A 21,350-nucleotide genomic window follows, 5' to 3' on the forward strand; every position below is an offset into this window, starting at 1 on the left:
CTTTGGCTATGCTCAGCACAGCAGTGGGATCCTGTCGGGGCTAAAATACTGTGTATAGGCTGACTCTTCACTCGATGGAAGGTTTGGCAAGCTTGTATTGTTTTGCTAGTAGTAAGACATCTGGAGGAAAAAAAAAAAGCTTGACAGAGGTCTTCTGAAAGATCTATGTTAAACTAATGCCAACACAAACTAATCAACAGATTTTCTTCCGTTTTCAGAAAGACATTTTATGTTTGAAGTGTAGTTTCCAGGACTTTAAAAGAACAAATCTCCTCATTCTTATCAAGAGACAATGAATTCTGCTTTATGCAGCTCAGTCCTAAAACACATGACCTTTTAATGCAGCTCTAAAAGGAAAGTAGTGAAATGGACCTTTTTTTCTTTTCTTGGATGTTCCCCAATTGCTAATTAGTGAAGTCCTAGAAGGTGTGACTCCTCTGCACTTTTGCACGTGGATTTTTGAAACTGTTGTTGAGAATTACGTGATGTCATTATCTCAAACACCAGAGGTACACAATGTTTAAATTTTATTTCTTGTGCAAATACACCACCCGACTTTTTCATCTGGGACCCATTTGGTGGAGTCTTTGTACATGAAAGGTAGGAAATGATGAGGATGGGAAGAAAAAACAACTGATTAACCAGCAGCCTCCACTATGACATTTTGTCTCGAATAATTCTATCCTGGGATCTTCAAAATGCCTATAGTGTTCTGGTCTTTTAGTTTTTTACAGCTGTTGAATTCTCAAAACAGAAGTAAACCAAAAGCTCCTCCCTTTCTCTCACTCTTTCCTCCCCTGCTGCTACTCCCTTACCTTCACTTGACTGAGATTTTTCTGTAAGGCAACAGTGTGCCGGACGCATTGTGACTTGGCGATGGTGGACTCGCCTTTGTGACCTTCAGATGGGAATAATCTCACCAGAAGAACTTTATGAGCTACTCCTTGTTATTTGAAGTTCAGGTCAATAGTCAGACGCATAAGACATCCTTCACTATAGGTTTAGTGAGGTTTCTTTATAAACCATCAAATCTTAAGTCTGTAAATACACTGATTTAAGAAATTGTGCAGTACCACTCCTGTAAGGATGTATAATAGCTTTTTTGGTTTTGCACAAACACAGTTAATACAACATATTCGCTTGCACATCAATTAATTTGGGTTGTTTTTTTTTTTAATGAGAGGTGTTTGATTTCTAACATCTCTTGTGTTTCAGTTGAATTTATGCACCTTATTGGATTTGTGAACACTATCCATTAAAAATATTTCTATGAACTTGATTAAAAATCATGTACAAAGGGATAAAACATTAATTCTAACCCTTGTAAAAAATATGGGTTATAAAGGAATATTTTCCCTGTAAATATGGTTGTTTGAAATATGCAATTGAAAGAAGAAACAGTATATTTAATATTCTTTTTTTCGGTTGTTTTAATTGTTTGTTGTGTTTTTACCTGATTAATGGAATTGTCCCTTTCAACTCTCTTAATTGATTTTTGTTTAACAACATTTGCTTAAAAAAATTGTTGGTCCACTAACACTAGAAACTAATCTGTGACTTTTACTTGAGACTAGTCATTTATTTTTCATTTACCTCCTCCCTCGTCCACTTCCATCGGCCACATGCTATCTACCAAATTTACTTTTCGTAAAGTCACTGCTCAGTATTTTGTCAATGGAACACGTAGGCCACGATTGCTGCTTAGTTTTCAGGCCCACAGTATCGCTCATAGGAAAACTCAGTGAAGTTTAAAAAGAAAAAGAAAATAATTCTTTCATCAATGATCAAGATTACTTTTTAATATTATGTAGGAGATCAAGACTGTGTAATAACAGGTGCAGCACAAACGCACAGCTAAAAGGACTGCTCCTAACCTACACAGTATATAGGACACGTGTGTGGGAATACTAGTGGGGAGGTAGTAGCGTTAACAGGCTTTTACAGATCTGTTAGTGAGTTTAGGAATATAAATTATGTTTTCAAGCTAAGACTTTCAGCATAAGTTAGGTCATAAAAAAGATGACGAGCACAGAAGAATCAAAGAAAATATTACTAGGTGAAGGGCTGTGGAAGCAATGGACTTCTCCAGCCAAGAGGCAGGAACAAGTGGAGAGCAGGACTGGGCTGGTACAGGTAACCGTAGACCGTACACACGAGGTGAAACTTTATGCAGAATGAGCCATGAGACAGGGAGCAAATTAGAGACGTCCACTTGTTGTGTTTGTAATAATGAAGCTCTATACTAGTGACTGGATAATAAAGGATTCTGTGATGTTCATTCCTGTTTTAACGAGCAAAATGAGACTCTTGAACATTAGTGCCTGAGGTTGGGCGAGAATGATCTCTTCATGGACTGACTACGTTCCTGTGTCTTCATATCTTAAAGCATACGAAAGCATCAGCAGTAAGACTGCTCTCTCCGCCACTTTTCCAAAACTGTATCCTGAATTATTTCCTTCATGCAGCTTTTGTGTTTCATTATTTTAATTCATGTGTTGTATGCCATTATTGATATTTACAGCAAGGCTCTTTTAAATTAGTTCTTTAGAGTACTTTTGAGCTGATCACTTGAATTTCCTTGGTTCTTTCAAACACGCCTGGGGGTCAACAACAATGTGAGAGGAAATTCGGCTAAGGGACCAAAGGTTGGCTTGCACACAAAGAGAAGGTAGATCGTTACTTTGGCTACTATACTTGAATATTCTGTATTTTTAAACATTATGTTTTTATTGAGCTTCCCCATTAAAAATTGCTATTCTTTTGTACATGTTATTCTGTGTGATACATAACTCTAGATTTCAATAGAATAATATAAAAAAGTTCTATCAAATAAGATAGATACAACAAAAATTAATTTCAGGCATTAGAGTGCACCGTATTTCATCCTAGGAGCTGTATAGAAAATGTAAACATCACATTAGCTTTTGGGATAAGCTCAAGAACAATATACAAACTGAGTGCACTTCAGAAATTGGCTGTGTCTGCTCTCTGGGTCAGCTCAGGGGATTCGAGGTAAGCACATCAAGACAAAACCCCTCTTAGCTCACACACCCTTACTTTCCATATGAGAAAAATAATTTCTTGCGGGGGTATGAAGGAAACTATGACAGTCACCGGTCAGCCTGGATGACCAGGGGTTCAAGCCTGCAGGGTGCACTGTGGAGTGCGCTTCTTCCACTGTGTAGACTCAACTGTTGTGGAGTGTGTAGGACACTTGGCTGGTGGGCATACCGCCGGGAGACATATATAGGAGATCACAGGGCTGCCGTTTGAATAAGCTGGCTGGGGAAGCTGGTTTGATGACAGGTCAGAATCAAAATACCACAGAGAGGTAAATTCCTGTGGTTAAGATCTGCCTGAAGAAGCTGCACCGGCATCCTGGCCTTGATTTTAGGGAGTACTTTGGCATTGCTTCAAGAAGATTTCCGGGCCTAAAAGAAATTTTCAAGGACAATGACATACCTATAAGCCTATGCCTCATTGGTCTCAGTGTGATTTGGGCTAATAAGTGTCTGAACCCCTGCCACAGTTGGTATTCGATAAAAGAAAACTCTTCTGAAATGTTTGACTGGCTAATACCCTGATTAAAAATTTGTTTCCCAGACTTGTGACTATAAACAGCACAGAGCCTGAAAGCCTGTAAAAACCAGATCCCATGTCTTCGTCTGTGCTGGATCTGCTTTTTTTTTTTTTTTTTTTGAGGAAATGGATGGCAAAATTGATTTGTCTGAAAGACGGCCTGGCTGTGCTCAGTTTTTGTTCATTTGAAAAAAATGCGTTGGTCAGGTCATACGTCCTGCTGCACTCGGGTCGGCTGCTGAAGCACCGAGAGTCCTACATGTCCGTGACTAGTAGAGCTGAACCATAAACTGGGTACTTACAACCGATCCATTGCCTGCTAGAAGCGTAAGACACCTGCTCCGCCATACTGTTACCTTTCCGTGCTGTAACTTGATTGCTGAGCTCTCTCTCAGCCTCTCCATTCGTCCTCTTTTACTCCTATGTGATGCCTTCCTGTCTATGGCCTCTGCTTGGGAGAGTTTCTTTGGGTTTACAGTAAAACCCAACTCCTTTTGTGTAGCACTACAGGAGAAGTAGATGCCAACTAAGCTCTGGGAGGTGAGGAATAACAGAAAAAAAAAATAGCATGCTGTCTTTTGAAAACAAGAACTGAAAAATAAAATATTAGTCAAAAGCATTCAAAAAGCCAGTAGAAGAAATCAGAATGAAACAGCTGCTCTCTCAGAGAACAGCTCTGTTGCAAATAGTATTTTACTGTAAAGGTTATTCTGGGAAATTCAGGGCTGAGAATTCTTACTTTAGCACCAAGAAAGTTGGTTGAAATGCTAATTAAAACCAGAATTATAAAAGACCCAGCTGAAAATAATATGATGGAGACAGATCACCATGGCTTCTGTAAAAGAAATCTGTGCCTCTGTAAGCTATTCACATTCTTTTAATTGTTGGGTGTGATAACAAAAGAGTGAATACAAGAAGATTGGAAGACATAATTTATTTGGACTTTTGCAAAAGATGACAAAAATCATCCTGTAAATCTCATGAGTTAGCTAGGTTCAGTAAATAGACAGGGACTTTCTTATCAAAAGCTCCATCCACTCATGAAGTCTTGCTGTCCCCAATGGGGCAAAAGCTAAGAAACTTGAATAGTTTTCAAAACCCACTTCACTTTTGTGATGGTACCTTAGCCAACAGAGGAAAGTATTTAACATAAAGGTGCAACACTGATTTACACAATGACATAGTAATTGTGCTAATATTTTTACCTAATTTTTATTGCTTTAGTAAATCTGGTTGTTCTTCTGAACAAAAATGACCTAGTTTTTTTTTTTTTTTTTTTTTTTCCCCAAACAGTCCCTATCTCTTCAATCTGTCATCATACAAGCTTTTTAATGTCTAGAATCATTTTGTTCATCTGCCTCTGCTTTTGTTAGCAACTTCAGCAACTAATTACAATTTTGGGCAAAGAAAGTCTTTGTTCAAGATCCTCATTCTTTACACAACAGTGCCAGAACACCCAGAACACAAGACTTCCCAGAGCTGCTCCAGGAAAAAAATTAAATGGCAAAGACCAAGCGTGGTATTCCTATAATGTTAAAAAGCCTTCAAAAAAGCAAATCGAGAAAGAGAAGGAGAGAAAGAGAGGGAGAAGAAAGAAGAGAATGAAAGAAGGAAAGAAGAAACGAAGGAGAGTGAGAGCTTTCCAGTGAATTCTGTTTTTCAGATTTAAAACAAACAAACAAACAATGCAAAAAGATAAAATTGATTTAACAAAAGGAAGATGTGTCCTCAAAAGAAACGCTGAAAACAACAGAAGTCCCCCATATGAATCCGTCAGCACCAGAGGACTCAGTCGATTAGGAACAGAGCAGACACTTTTTATCTCAGGGACATCAAACTACTTTTACCTGGTTTATTTACCAGCGTCCTGGTGCCCGCTGTGGTCCACGTTCATCCAGCATTACTAAACAGGGACAGCATAAACCTAACCCGCATTGACACATTGACATAGTACTTTTACCCGTGACCTAGAATCGTGCATACCTGGTACTTTGGGAGCCTGCTTGGATTCAAAAGCGAAGTAACTTCGTTCCTGAGGTGTGACACTAAAACTAATAAACTCAGCTGACAGTTGGAGATGGGGCATCTGTATGGCACAGCAGCAGGCCATATGGCTGAGCGCTTCAGGTCAGCGTTAGCTCAAGGCGCTCTTCCCCCAGCACAGTTTGATGTGCTTGTAGATTTCTGGGAGGTCTGGGAATGTGTGAAAATACTCTGTAGGCTCAGTTTGTCCTAAAGGCCACAAGTTTTTCTTTTCTGCTTAACCTCTCAGGTCTTTTTCTTGTTCAGGAGAGTCCTTAGCCTGCAAAGGGAGTGCTGCGTGTCCTTCACCTTGTCCTGAAAATAATTTGGTTTCTTAAATAATTGAAATCCGCTAGCAATGCCGACAGTAGCTTTGTTTCCTCTCCAAATCCCCAAATAGGAAACTTGTCACGCCTATGAAAATCTGCGGAATAAAAACTGTCAAAATATTTTAAGCCCCTCTGTAAAACAAGCTTTTGAAATCACCGTATCTGAAGTAATCAGGTGAGATTCCCAGCTAACATAATTCAGTTTACCAGTAGGGAGACAATTTCTGCTAGCAGAGACTTCGACCCATAATTGGGCTGGGGGAGGTATTTGTGTGGAGATCACAAGATGTTCTGTCCTGGAATGTCTGGTACACAGGCATCTAAGAAAGACTGGGCAAAAGGAGGGGAGAAGGAATGTAAAAGAAAATGGAAAATAATAAAGAGCAACAAAAACATTCATGGCATATCTGTTTTTAATTTTTCGTCTTAACAGATCTGGGTTTCTGGTAGGCTATTCTGGTTATGACTAAACTAGCTCTTCGGGGGCACTTCTGGTCTGTATGGCCAGAAGTTCAGTGCTTACATGCTTTTTAGCTCTTAATGTTTGCTTGTTTGTGAAGCTGAGTGAAATAGTTCAGCTGATTTTTTTTTTTTTCTCCGGCAACGGAGGCAGAGATATACCAAAACATTTTGCAAAATTGTATTAATTTTGTTGAGTGCTTCACTTGGAAAAGAACCTTGTAATTTTCTGAAAGAATCAAATGCTTCCTTTTGACATTTTTGTAAGTGAAGTATTTCAATTATTTCATTTGAAATGACATTGGATTTTGAAATTTCCTTTCAGTTTTTTGAGAAAAGCAGTTTTAAAAAGTTTGAACCCACATAAAATATTTTGGGTTGCATCAGTTTTGCAATGTTTCATGAAACTACAAAAAAAGAAAATAATTTTCAATTTGATCCAAAACAAGGCCTTTCTTTTTCTTTTTTTTTTTCCTGAACTACCAATGAAAAACTTTTTTTTTGCCCTGTTTGACCTACTGAAACTAAATGAAGAATTATTAAGGAGACGTTAACTAATATATTTTCCTTAGTTTTTCGTACACTTTTTGGAGCTTCACAGTATTTCCATCAGTATTTCCACAGTATACTGCTTCACAGTATTTCCATCATTCACGTATCCCTAGTGCTGAGGAGCAAAACTGGGAGTCACTTCTGGTTTCGCACCTCGTGAGAGGACAGACGGGGCTTTGATGATGATCTAGACTTCTTCCTTACTGCGAGCTCCCTGAAGAGACCAAAGGGTCTTTTAAACTTAAAAAGGCAAATTGTACAGAATAGAAATAATAAAATTTAACTTCATAAATAAATAAACATTTTCTCTCTGTGAGGACAAAAAAAAAAAAGCCAAAATAAAGGAAAGAAAAGCTTATAAACAGCTTCATCCCTCTCCCCCTGTGTGGTGTTAGGTGGGTGCTTGCTTCCAGGTTTGGTTTCAGTCAACTCAGTGACTTTCTGGGTTGCAGCAAGCTCCGCGCAGTCCTCTCTGATCCCTGGGAAGTTTTCTTCCTGTCGCCAAGGGAGCCTGGCTGTGCATATGTTCCCCGCTCCTTTCATGAGCCTCTCCATGAACAGCAGGCTCCCATCTTCTCGCTAGGGCTCCCATTCTCTTCTCCTCTCTCCACTACACCCTGAAGCCCGGGAGCTCCTCCTATCCTCCTCCTCCTCCCACCCAGTCCTCAAGCATGCTCATCTGCTCTCCAGGGAAAGGAGGAATCTCTGCTCCCTCCAGGGGGTCCATCTGACCTAGTCACTCCCTTTTTAAAGGAACATGACATACAACGGAGAACAAAAAAATAAACCAGATGCTGTCCAAAATAAACCTATTCACATGCCAGAAGAGAAAATCAGCACATCTCCCAGGCTTGGTTCTCTCAAACCCCCATCACGTGGATGCTTAGGCCCTCCAGCTGTTTGTTCTCTGTGTATGGAGCAATGAGACCATGTTCTGGTAACTTCTGCACAAACTGGCCAAGATCCATCGGATTTTTTGATCCAAAGCTTTTACCCATTTCCAGATTGCAACTCGCGCAGTGCATTTGACACGAGACACATGAAAACAGAGGGAGTAAATCAAAGGTTGTTTGTTTCTCTCTCATGCTCGTGAAAATAGCAAGGGCTGCATGGCCAACAGTACCTGTCGTGGTGGGCCTACGCGCTGCCTAAAAAGCCTGGTGCTACCGTGAAGGGGCTTTGATAACCATACTGGACTTCTTTGTGTACAACCATCTCTTCCTTATGCTCCCACAAAACTGTGCTAATTGCTATTGCTTAGGTAGCGAGCCCAAGTCTAAGTCCTCTGCAGCAGCCTGATAAAGTCTGAGAGCACCTCGGTGTCTCCATGGACAGTGTGTGACTCAGGCCGGTAATTCATGGCAGAATTAGAGAGCAAGATGGAGTTGAGAAACATTTTCAACATTTTTACTGCTGTATCTCACTGTCTTGCTATGTTCAGGTGTCTTATTTTCCTTCATGGAAGATTAATGGAACTGACTGATGATGGTTTCATGCGGTTTAAGGCCAGAAAGGATTATTAGATCATCTTAGCCTGACATCCCGTGCATTACAGGCCATAAAAGGTATATGCACATGACACGGTGCAGTGCCGTACAGAGATACCCACGCTACCTCTGAACAAATTAGCTCAGCTACAGGAAGCAATAAAGCTGCATTAAACTGGGAGCAGTGCTGAAAGCGGTACAGCTAACATAGTCCAGGCGCACCAGCTCCCGGCTGCGGCTGTGCTCTCTCCAGTACCCAAATTGTCACTGCCAGAAGTGGCTCAGGTGCCTCTAATAAATTCCCCCTAGCAAGCACACTATGTAGATTTAAATATTTCAGTTTTTAGGGATGCTAAGCTGCACGTCACAGGAGAGGTGAAGACCATGGCATCACTGGCAGGAGGGGGTTTCTCCACCAATGTTCCTTGCGCTGTTGTTGCAAGGAAAGCAAAACCCCATTAAATTACTGCCTGGTCAGAGACTCACGTGGGATGACCCACAGCAGCGGAGCTCGGCTTTTTCTGCTGGGTGACCCCTGGCACAGCTTGTCTCTACCCATGGTCTGTGTGGAGGGACCTGGCAGTCCAGGTTTTTGGCTTAGAGTCCTGTTTAACCAGCCTCACAGTTGGGTTTGGCAGTTAAGGCAAGACCACCTTTCTGCTTCCACTCGATTTTTCCCGTTTTAGACGTCTGTGAATAACATCAAGTCTTTTTTTATTTTTTGCCACAGACTTGCACTGGTAGTTGAGGTGGTTAACCCACAGTATCTTTTTAACTGATCCTTTTGCCACAGTTTTCTAAAGCAGAAGCTCTCAGCCTGTAGGGCACAATTTTCATTCTTTATTCCCAGGTATATTGCCTGGTAATATATTAATCTTATTAAATGATTTAATTATTTTTTTCTGTGGGGCGCATGGCATTTTAAGCAGATTATTTGGATCATTCTTGATCTTCTTCATTGTCTACCTCACTAACCATCGCGTTATCTGCAAAACTTACTAACAAACATTTTTGTACCATCTTTAGATGACTGCCATGCGTCTAAAATAATATGGATAAAAAGAAAACTCTTAAAGACTTCCTTAGAAACAGGACTACCTAGTCTGAGGTCTTTTAGTGAGCTAGTTTGAACCTGATCTGTGTACTCTCTGTCAATTTTGAAGTGTCCTGTGCTCTGGAGAAATCTGTGTTTGCTATGGCAGCACACATTGATTAAACTTGTAATCTTGTCAAAAATGGCTGTTCGGCAACAATTCTTTCACCCAAGCTTATCTGTAAATAGAACCCTACATTTAAAACTTTTAGTTAAACCAGGCTGGGTGAACCTTCCATGAGAATTGTATTGGTACAGGAAATTTTCTGATACCTTGAAAATTCCCCTTTTTGCGTATGTTTACAAAAACATAATACCGGTTGTTCAAAAGTCTGTGATTAGTTTCTATAAGGCTTTTGCATGTAATGTATTTTCATAAGATATATTAGCTTACAACTCTACTGTTTTAGCATGTGCTTCCTCATGTGTCTTTGAAGATGATAAACTCTCAGTCCCTGGCACTTTATTGAATGTGACTGGTATACTGTTTTGTTAAAATGACAACCCCCAAAATATCTATGGAACATACGTACCTAGCTACAGTTTACAGTCTAGGATAAGCATACATAACCTGGGTTTTTTCTTGGTCCTCTACATTTAAATTCCTTTTGTTATTATGTATTGTTGTAGTCATGGTTATTTGAAGATATATTTAGTGCAAATTTTGCAGGGAGAGGGGACATTTTTACTAAATGAACAGATGTAACTGGAAAAAAACAGACAAGCTTTTGGACATATAATCCTTTCTTCAGGGTGAGTATATTTCAACTTGTAGCTTTTAATACTTTGTCATTTACTCGGGTTTTGTATTAATATTTTATATTGTATTTGGGTTTCAATCTCCTTTTACCTAGGGTAGCTTCTTGCTCAGTATAATTTGTTTTACTTGTGAACCATACTTTTGAATATTCAAGATTTTCTTTTTTTACAGTTCCCATATTTTGCCAATGCTTACCACTTTAAATAGGTGATATACAAATGAGTGTTTCCTTGTACAATATACCAAAAAATAACCTAGACAAAGTTCATATATATATATATGCACATAGTTTAGTGATATGTTCTGTCTGCGCAAGATAAATGCAATCAGATCATGATGTCTATATCTAGGAAACCATTTGCTTTATGGTAGCGATTAACTCTTAGTTCATTTAAATAAGATCAAAAACTGAGTTATCTTTTTTGAGTTTAGGAGTTTCTGCATGAAGATATTAACATTTATTATTTTTAGAAATTCTGGAAAATTTTGTGATGCATGAGATGATGAGCAAGCATCTTCCGGGATGAAGTCACCCCTATTAAAATTTTTAGCTTTGTTACACATTATGGGCAGATGTTAAAGAACAGTACAGGCTGTTATCTACTGTGAGTAGGTTTTCTATTGTGGATTCTACAAACAGGCCAGTAGATTTTTTTTAATTTTTTTTTTTTTTTATTTAGATGATTCGTCCATAACATTTGCCTCCCATTCTGAGCTATCAGAAATAACTAACAGTGTCTTTGATGTGAAGTCCCTGTCTGTGCCTTTTTTTCCCATTTTCTCCTTATGGAAGAAGCTGGAAGTATGAAAGGCTATTTTAGTCATAACAACCATCTTATCATATTTCCAGTACCAAATGCAGAATATTCCTTCTCAGGCATGAGCATGTCCAGCTGTTATTTTTATTATCTCGGCTCCTCTCACTAATATACAAATGGTTAAAAATGTGTTCCTTATCTGACCCCTTTTGCTTACATTATCGTGTGGAGGATACCATAAAACTGGTTTAAACACTTGAGTCTATCTACTAGGATTATCCTGTTACCACCCTCTGCCTTCATGGTTACATTAACAGCAACCTAATACCTTACCTAGAGATTATGCCCTCTACTACTATGATGGTATCCATTAGAATCATGCAATCTGCCTCTTTCCAAAGTATCTGTGTAATCCACTGAGTACATGCTCTTTCTCCTTCAGACTACTCCTAAAATTATTTACAAGGAAAAGGAAGAGATGTCAGTATAAAAAGACCTTAAACTTTAGGAAACTTTTAGGAAACATAATTTTCAGGTTGCTGGGAAAAGGAGACAGTTCTTACAGGGTTGTCCCAAAGGAACAGAGGAGAGGGAGAAACTTAATGATATTGACCAATAATTGCAATCGCATTTTCCCATCAAAATACATTTTACCAAGTTAATAGAACTACGAGGGAATAATTAGGTACAAAAAAAAGAAAAAGGAGAAAATTAATCTCAGGATTCATAATGGCATAAAAGCATGTATAATCACAAAGCAAAACAGCCTCATCATTACAGAAGCACATGTAAAAGCACACATTAAAGCAGTTTCAGCTTCACGAAGGTGCACGTAAGTCTAGAAACAGGAAATAAGAAAGATTTAGATTTTAGAAAGTAGATACAAAGTATGATCTTTTATTGATCTTCTTCCACACAGGAAATAAAAAAAAAAAAAAAAGATAAAATAGCAGGATTAGGATATGTGTTCTTTCTATCAGCTATGTAATGGCACAGACGTGCCTTAAGAGCCCATGGGAGAGATGTCCGAGGGGAATTGCTGAAGTAGGAGCCCTGTAACAAATACACAGATTAAAAATTCAGACCTTATGGACAATTAGGTGGTGCTAAACAACTGAACTGTAGCCAAATCTGGCTGTCTGTGACACGTTAAGGGGGATGCGAAACACCAGTGTATCTCTTGAGTGCCAGAATTGGAACGGTGACACTCCTGTATAAGAAAAAGATCGGTGTTGGTCCTTACCTTCTTCCTCCATATCTGAGGTCTGCGTTTCTACGCAGTGCCCGCTGCGACCTTCCGCAGTTCTGCTACACCGTGCTCTAATTTTATCTCCCATATCTGCGCCACTCAGGCAGGGGACCAGTTACGGTCAGGATCTCACACTCGGTGAGCGGAACAGCTGTCGCGGACCCACCATTTCTTTTCGCGCCTGCGGAAGGCAGGGCACGGGGAACGGAGCGGACTTGCGTACGCTCGGAAACGCCGCTATCGCCAACCTCGCCCTCTTTAAGAGCGCAGCAGCTGCCTCAGTTCTGAGCTTGCTGTGCATCGCCATGCCACTCCGAATTCCTGCGTTGGCAGGGTGGTCGTTCTTCGTCCCCTAATAGCGAGTTGCAGTTGTAGGCCGCGGTTTCACTCTAAACAAGTAACCTTTACATTCCTTTTCTTCTGCAAACAATCAACAGAAATCTAAACATGTGCATAACAGAATATAGTAAGAACAGAGCTCTAAATTTAGAAGTCGTGCATTTGGGATTTCAAAGCTGCCTCAAGTGCTGTTAGTACTTTTGGCAGCCCAGATTTATGTTAATTACATGAGGGTTGCTGGAGATGTCTCTTAGTGTCTGGACATTTTTGCATGTACTCTGTCTGTCTTGGTTTCCTGCATGCCACAGTCTTCAACCGAATGTCAAATTTTAGTTGCAGCACTGAAATCGTAATTCCACACAAATTCTAAAGGGCCAGAGAGAGCTGTATTTCATAGCTTAGGTTTCTGCAGCAATATGGACTTGGTATTACAAACCATGTAACATGTGACTGCTGCCGAAGGAAGGAGGCACAGCTGGCAGCTGCGTGGATGAGCAAGCACATTGAATGAGGACATTTTTCAAGCACTGGTTGGGGAGAGGGAAAAATATGCAAATAATTTCTTTGGCAGTGTTCATTTATTTATTTTGGAGCTCACCCCATTGTTTATCATCATGATAGTTTTTGACAGATCATGTGTTGTGGTTACTTTGTATTTCAAAGGCGGATGTTCTGATATAAGGGACGCTGCCCACCCCACTTATTAATAGCAAGGGGTTGTAAACTTCCATAACTGCACAGTTTATCATATCATATGTTACGCCTTGTCTAGGAGGAATATTTTCATCCCTGAAAAGACAGACAATAAATAGTAACATACCATAATTTGTGACAGCCAGAATGTCTTTGCCAGGAAATGTGATGACCAAGCTGGGCAGATCATTTGGGCTAGGCTGTCCAAAAGCCACCTGATTATTGAATGCATGTGCTTGAATAAGGCTTTGTGAATGCCCAGCCAGCACCGTCATTCCTCTCCTATACTAAATGTGCAAATGAAAAGTCCATTCCATTTCCTTGCAAACCTTCTCCTTCTCCTAGATGTTTTACCTCATTCAGTCATGTGTGGGATCAAGGACAACTGATCAAAGAGATGTAATAAAAAATCTGTTTCAGTTACAACATCAGCCTTGTAATATCTAAGCCTTGTATCAAACCTTGCATGTATTCATGGAAGCTTCTGCTTCCAGGAGACCTTAACAGGAGGAGGTGACGCTCTGTGGACCCTGGCCTTTCTCATTCCTTTAAGGCCTTTGGTGACAGCAGAGTCATCCCCTGGTTACACAGCAAAATCAGCCCCAGGGCAGGGGGCAGGGTGGCAAAATGTCACCGCCATATTCCAAGTCCAACCAGGGCCGACATTAATGTCCAATTAGTAGCGCTTGGTTAAAATGAATCATGTCAGCAAGGTGGAAAACTCTTCTTTGGCTAGAGCAGGCTCAGAGATTCCCAATGGCTGTAGAGAAAACTGAATTTTCTTACCAGCAGTGGGATGCCAGGACCAGGACAAGGGTGGGAACTCTTGCAATGAAAGGGAGAGGGAGAGGGGGAAAGGGAGGAATTAAATAAAGGGCTGAGGAGAGAGCCCTGGACAATAGAGCATGTTTTTTTCTACTGCCCAAAACTGTTTTCTTCTTTGTGCAAACTGCTCCTTTGGAAAGGGATGTCTTGCTTGCACATGGAGCATTGGTCCTCAGCAGTATAGGCTCCCCAGGACAGGGGAAAGTAGACAGTAAACCCAGGACTATTTGCTGCCTCCAGGAACTGCCTACTTTGCCACGCTTACAGCTGACCATGTTACACCGGGGGGAGTTAATATCATATCATATCTATACAAAGCGCTGCTTTCTACTGATGGCATACCTTCTTTAATTCAACCTGGCAAAACTATCTGTCTTAAAAATCTTCTGGCTGCAAAAACTACTGTCTGTGGCTGTCTGTGGCAGCTGACTGAAATATTCTCTTTACTCTTTAAGTACTACCTGGGGTATTGGAAGCAGATCTGAAAGAATCAGTGCTAGTAACCCCAGCAGATGCCTGAAGCACGGTGTATTCATAAGTTGAAGTTGTCCTTCCGCCAGTTCATGTGCATACCTGGAAAGGGGCATATTTTCCAGCGGGGGAACTCCCCTCTGCCCTGCCCTTCAGGTCCCATTTCTCTAAGGCAGCTAAGGAAATCACTTCCGACGAATAATACATTAACATGTGTTTTTAACCTGGAACAGATCTAGATCTGCTAATAGGCATGCTATGAAACTCATGTGTGTGTGTAAGCGGTTCTCTGGATGTAATTTGTACAAGCAAAGCCACGGCTTGATTCTTCAGTTATCAGTCTTTGGTTCTTGGACTACAGCTTGCAAGAATGAATTTACAGAGGTGGCTGAGAGCGCTAAACCCGTCCTCCTCCATTCATGCTGCCCCTTGCAGTGAATACTCCCGCCCTCATGGTGCCAGAGCTGGGCTGCACCTCATCCTTCATCTCACTCCCCTTATGATCAGGTGTCTGTCCAGTCTGTGTTTCTATAAAACTCATTGGCCAGTGATTCCAAAATATGGTCTGGAGGCTTGTGATAGTACCAGGTACATTTATTTATATGCAAAACTCTTTACAAAACGGAGGATTAAGGGCCAGATCACTAACTTCCACTAAAAGTGGAATCCAGCTGCCACCAAACAGTCAGCATCATGTTTTTTTAAAAAAACATATTTCTCTACTTTTTAAAAAAATTCAAATGTCTGGGAACTAACAGCCATGTCTCCCAGCCTGCTCCCTCTCTGCACATAACTCTTTATAACTCAGTCTCCCAACACCTGTCCCAGGCTGGCCCCCTCCCATCTTCCGTCTGCAAAAATATGCACAAAGGTCAAAATAACAAATTGCTAGGAGATTGTTGGAAATAGAGCATTTAAATAGGAAATGGGGTTTTATAATCTGTGTTTGCCCTGCTCCCTGTAAGGGCAGAAGGGTTTATAATGGCAAAAGCAGGAGTCAGTAGAAAAGTACCATGTGGCCTGTCTCTAAATGGGAGACGAACGGTGTGAAAATAAAGCAGTTGCATAGAAACTACAGTACAGAAATTGCATGACAATTGTATTGCAGCTAAATAAATTGGGCAGCATTGCCACAGTGTGTTCGTAACGTTGAATCTCTCAGCCTGTGGTGCAGAGCAGGGTACCTATGTGGCTAACTTCTCCTGTCTAGCTGTGGTCAGACCTCACCCAGCTCATACAACAAATGGCTGAAAAGCAAGAGTGAGCACTGGCAGCAAGAAATGGAGGTTGTAGTGTTCCCTGGCCAAGTCTTTTCCTTGAACAAACAAATGAGAAGAGACAGGAGGTTCTCTAGTTGGTCTTTTTGGTTCATTTTCACCGGGAATAAATTGTCAGAGATGTTCTGGACCAGCTACAGGTGCTGTCTCGGGGCATCCTGACACTGTGGAGTCGCAGACAAAACCAAAAGGACTGAAAGAGCTAGCAGGAAGGGATGCCTCACTTGAAATACACAGGGGAGTGAAAAGACTCCACGGTATTTTTTTGGACACGGAAGACTTGATGTTGACAGCAAAAGATTGGTGAACTACATCTCTCAGGTTAGAAGCTGCTGGAGTTGGTATTTCAGGGGAATTGACTAGAGTAACCTCTGGAGGGAGGTTACAGACAAACAGAATTACCGAGTTTTAACACCAGCAGTCTCTCGCATCTTTACTCCAACACTTGCCACCTCCAGTCATTCACTATGTACCTTATCCACCATTCTGTACCATGACAAAGATTGCCACATCTTTTTAGGTAGCAATTACAACAAAGGATACTAAGCTTTATAAAGCCCAATGAAGTCCAGTTAGTGCCTCAGGCTATTTGAACAACATACTGAACTATGCCCTCTGTAAAAAAGCCACAATTTGTAATTTGTTAGGTGTGTTCCTATGCAGCTTTATTCAACGTGAACAAGGGATACCTCAAATACCCTCCTGGAGAAAAAGTAAATACTGAATAAATTTACCCCTAAAAGGAATTTTTGTATATTTATTATGTGTTCAATTATTTTAAAATAAAGAATAGCATCCAATAAAAGCCTTTTAATTATATATTAATATATAAATTGCTTTATCATACAATAATTCTAATGCTCACAGTAAAACTACTTTGTAAACATTCTTGCAATGCTAGTACACAAAAGTAAGCCTCCAAATGACCACTGGCTAATTTATGAGAATTGAATAGCTTAGTAGGAGTAATATTCTAGCTTCTTGAGGTCTTGTATTCACAAAATCTAATATTACATATTTCAGCAGATTTCATCCCTCTCTAGTGTCTACAGATGAAGAGTAAGCCAAAGGAAATCTATATCCCACAACCTTGTTGGATAAACTCTACTATTAATCTTCTCATAAAGTAATAGATTTTTTTTTCTTTCTAGAGATATGGAAGAAAAAAAAAAGGGAGAGGAAAGTAAAGGATGGGGAAGTAAAGAAAAGTTGTACAGAAACAAATATGAATGTTTCAGCTGTCATTCAGAAACCACTGACATCAAAATATATTATATTGTCCTGATTTTTTAGGAAATTTTGTGTTCCTAGAACGTACTGAGATATGTTTTAATCTGTTGTATGTCTGTATGCATTGTAATGTCCAGCCACGGAAAAATAGAATTTTTCTCATTATATGTCCTATATTAATAGCACTGGGATTTCCAGTAAAATGGCGGGTTTTTTTCTTACACCTCTGTTAAATATTATTTAACTTCAACATTAATGCTGTACTCAGAATATTCAGAAGAATTATCTAGTTTGACCCATTGAGAGACTATGTTGTCCAAGACCAACATTTAGATGCTTCAAGTCTCCAGAGTTCCATCTTAGCTGTTGCCATGGCATATCTACCAGAAAAAGCTGTAAATTTATGTTTTACCCTTCCAGTTGAAATTGTGCAAAATAACTGAATGCCGAAAGTATGTGACTAACTCAATGTCTCAAAACATTTTAATGTGTCTTATGATTTGAGTGTCATTTATGCATTAATTTCTTGTTGAAATTTCTTGCTGATGCCATCTATTCTGAAGATGATTTTTCACAAGTTTGTGTAAATTTTGAGGAAAGCTGTTCAGACTGATGTGTTTTAGAGGTAAGAGAATATTACTTTTCAACCCCCTTTTTTGGTCAAGAAATATGCATATGAAATGTATGGGGTTGGAAAGTGCCTTTTAATATGGAAATAGTTCACTAAAGTGTAATGCAGAGAATTGTTCTAGATAAGCTTTTTGGTTTTGCAAAGCTGAGAGTGCTTAGAAATATTGTATCAACCATGCACATTATTTTTTAAAGGGCTGTCACTTTTGTCTTTCAGTTTCTGCAGACGCACATTTGTAGTTAGGTTTACGGTTGCAGAACAGTAGCAAAGGTTGAGATTCTTCTCAGGATGAACAAGTAACATTGGTGTTCTCATAATCTCTCTGGTACTGAACTTCTAACCAAAGTAATAAGTGACCTGAGTTCAGTTCATTTATTGATCAGTCTCAGCGAGTTCAAATTTTCTTCAGTGAAACTTTGTATCCTCTCCAACAATAAATATTGTTCCCTGAAATGTCAGGTGACCAAGAGTCATTTAGGTCAACTTGACCAATCTTTTAGGATCAGATAAAAAGGATTGCAACATAGAAACAATCCTCTTTGGCTACAGAAATATTGCAGAGGGTCATGTCCAGCTGCTTACATGATACTTGGTCTTTTCGAAGCTACTGCATTGCTATCAGATAAATTTTATCTATTTGCTCCTTTACATGTCCTTAGGGCCAAGAAGGCCAGTGGTATCCTGGAGTGCATTAAAAAGATTGTGGCCAGCAGGTCGAGGGAGGCCACATCTGGAGTACTGTGTCCAGTTCTGGGCTCCCCAGTTCAAGAAAAACAAGGAACTACTGGAAAGAGTCCATCGGAGGGCTACAAACAACATCCTCTTATGCAGAAAAGCTGAGAGAACTGGGGCTGTTTAGCCTGGAGAAGAAAAGACTAAGAGGGGATCTCCTCAATGCTTATAAATATCTGAAGGGCGGGTGTCAAGAGGATGGGGCCAGACTCTTTTCAGTGGTGCCCAGTGACAGGACAAGGGACAACGGGCACAAGCTGGAAGACAGGAAATTTCATCTCAACTTGAGGAAAAACTTCTTTACTTTGAGGGTGGCAGAGCACTGGAACAGGCCATCCGAAGAGGTTGTGGAGTCTCCTTCTCTGGAGATATTAAAAACCCTCCTGGATGTGTTTCTGTCCAACCTGCTGTGGGTGAACCTGTTTTGGCAGAGGGGTTGGTCTAGATGATCTTCGAAGGTCCCTTCCAACCCCCACCATTCTGTGATTCTGTGAGTCTGTGATTTACATTTTATCATAATGATTCACATTTTATATTTGACCATATAGAAATGGAGTCTTGCTCATTCCCGGTTTACCAAGGAAGCTATATTGCCTTCTCACCTACAGGCATACAACCATGCCATTGAGCCAAATATCCATTCTTTGACAGCAGTCCTTAGCTTTTGGCAGGGGTGACATGATGACCAGAAGGTGATTTTCCCAGGGAAAATCTCATCAGATGTGTTTGTACCTGTAATTTCCTCAGATGCAGCAAACAGCTATATAATTTGTGATACTGGTGAATCGCAATTGAGGTCTCCCCTGGCTTAGCACAAAAGCCTAAAAATAACCCAGTGGTAAATAATACATGCTTAAGGGAAAATAAGACAGCCCAGTGGCAGTACCTTTTATGAGAGTATTCTCCTAGTCCCAACAGTACATGACATGGGAATTTCTGTCCTGACAGTTAATGGCTATTGACAGATTTTTCTTCCATGAAATTGTCTGGTCCTTTTTCCCTTTTTTTTTTTTTTTTTTTTTTTCCCAAATCCAAACACAAATTCAGCATCCAGAGTTTGCCATTCTGCCAACAAATTTTTCAGTGCCGTCTTTTCTATAGTTATCTTTACTATTCTAAATACCTTAGTATCACCATATCAAACTTATTCCCTAAATATTCATTCCTTTTCAGATGATTGATTAGCACAGACCCCTTTGAGATTCCTCGGGTGATTTCCCTTTTTTTGTGAACACTGACTATTTAGTCTTACCATCTGTTAAAAAATTGTTTATCTAGTTAAGAACCTTCCCTTAAAAAGCTTTTGAAAATGAGCTTTTCTGAACTTCTTTTGGATATTTGAGAAAGTTAGATCAGCTAAATCTTTGTCCACATAGGCTTTGACTCTTTCAAAAAGTTCTATAGGCTTGTGAGGCATGACCGCCCTCCACAAAAAAATGGTTTTTCCTCCAATATTTCATGTTTATCCACATGCCCATTAATCAGAGACTCATCTTCTTTATAGATTACATTTTCCCTATCCTTTATCAATCACTGATTTTATCAATAGTAACTATTTTCAGGTTATTGATAGAAAGATTGAGTAAGAAGGGGCAAGAACTGATCAATAATTTTTCCCATTTCATGTTTTTACTGAACAGTTAGAAAGATTTTCATTTTTTTAATGAATGCTATTTAAGCTTCAGTATTTGATTTCATCATTAGAATATGTGGTATCTGGTCAGCTGCAAAAAAAACCAAAACCAAACCCTTCTCTGTATTGATTTAAATTCTTTTTTTGTTTGTTTGCTTTGTTTTTGTAAAAGACATATCACGAAAAAATGTATAAAGCAAGTTTCCGTCAGTCCATGTTCAGTAAAATCAGTTATATTACTCTTCTTAATTCTTCTTTAATCACGTCAGCTGGAAACTTGATTAATCTGTGGTCAGTGTCAGGTTAGAAGGCCTGTAAACAGGTCTTCCTGTTTATTTTTCTAAAATATGGACACAATAATAATTTATTCCATTTTGGGGGACTTTCCCAAATTCCTAGGGTTACTGAAAAACAGCCTTAATAATCTAGAGAGTTCTTTCTTTATTTTTTTTTTTTTTTTTAAAACCCTACATATTTCTAGAGTTAATGATTTAAAAATTACTAGCTTTAACAGGTGCTGTGTAATATCCAGGTAATAAATTTTCCAGCAGAAGGTGTTTCATTATCATAGCACTGTGTACCTATAAAACTGGTTTTCTTCCAAACACAGTTTTGCCTTTTTGTATTAATTCTTGGCGATTCTACCATTTCTAATTTTCAGGATTTCTTTCTTTTCCCTAATATTCCAAATATTCTGTCTAATTGGTGATTGGGTAATAGCACAATAAGACTGTGCTTTAATTTAAAGAATCCTTCAGATGCAATGACTCCCATCAGAATTTTCATTTATTTCTAGTGACCAAGTACTGAGGATAGAAGCTAACATTTCCATCTCATGAAAGACTCATGTGAACACGATTTTGGATATGTAGGGAAAAATGACATTAAGGGATCAAAAATAAAATTTCTGAGGAGGTGAGGTGGTGGGGAATCATGCTTCTGGAATGAATCAAGGTAGCACAGGAAAGAAACATCCTGTCTGTTAGGAAAATCACCCCAAGAGCTGGACACGATGCTGCGACCAGAGCTGGAGATTGCAAGAGGACAAAGGACATCTTAATGCTGCCCTGGAATAATCTCTGTGTCTTTGCCCTAGGGGTCCTGGAAGTGACTCAGGTGCCTAAAGACAGAATCCCGAGAATATATGGAAGCCCTACACAGGGATATCAGATATGATACAAGAGCCATGGAAGACCCCCACACTTCTGGAGCAGCAGCTGATCTTTTAGAT

Source organism: Vanellus vanellus, assembly GCF_965231255.1.
Source record: "Vanellus vanellus genome assembly, chromosome: 2".
NCBI lineage: Eukaryota > Metazoa > Chordata > Aves > Charadriiformes > Charadriidae > Vanellus > Vanellus vanellus.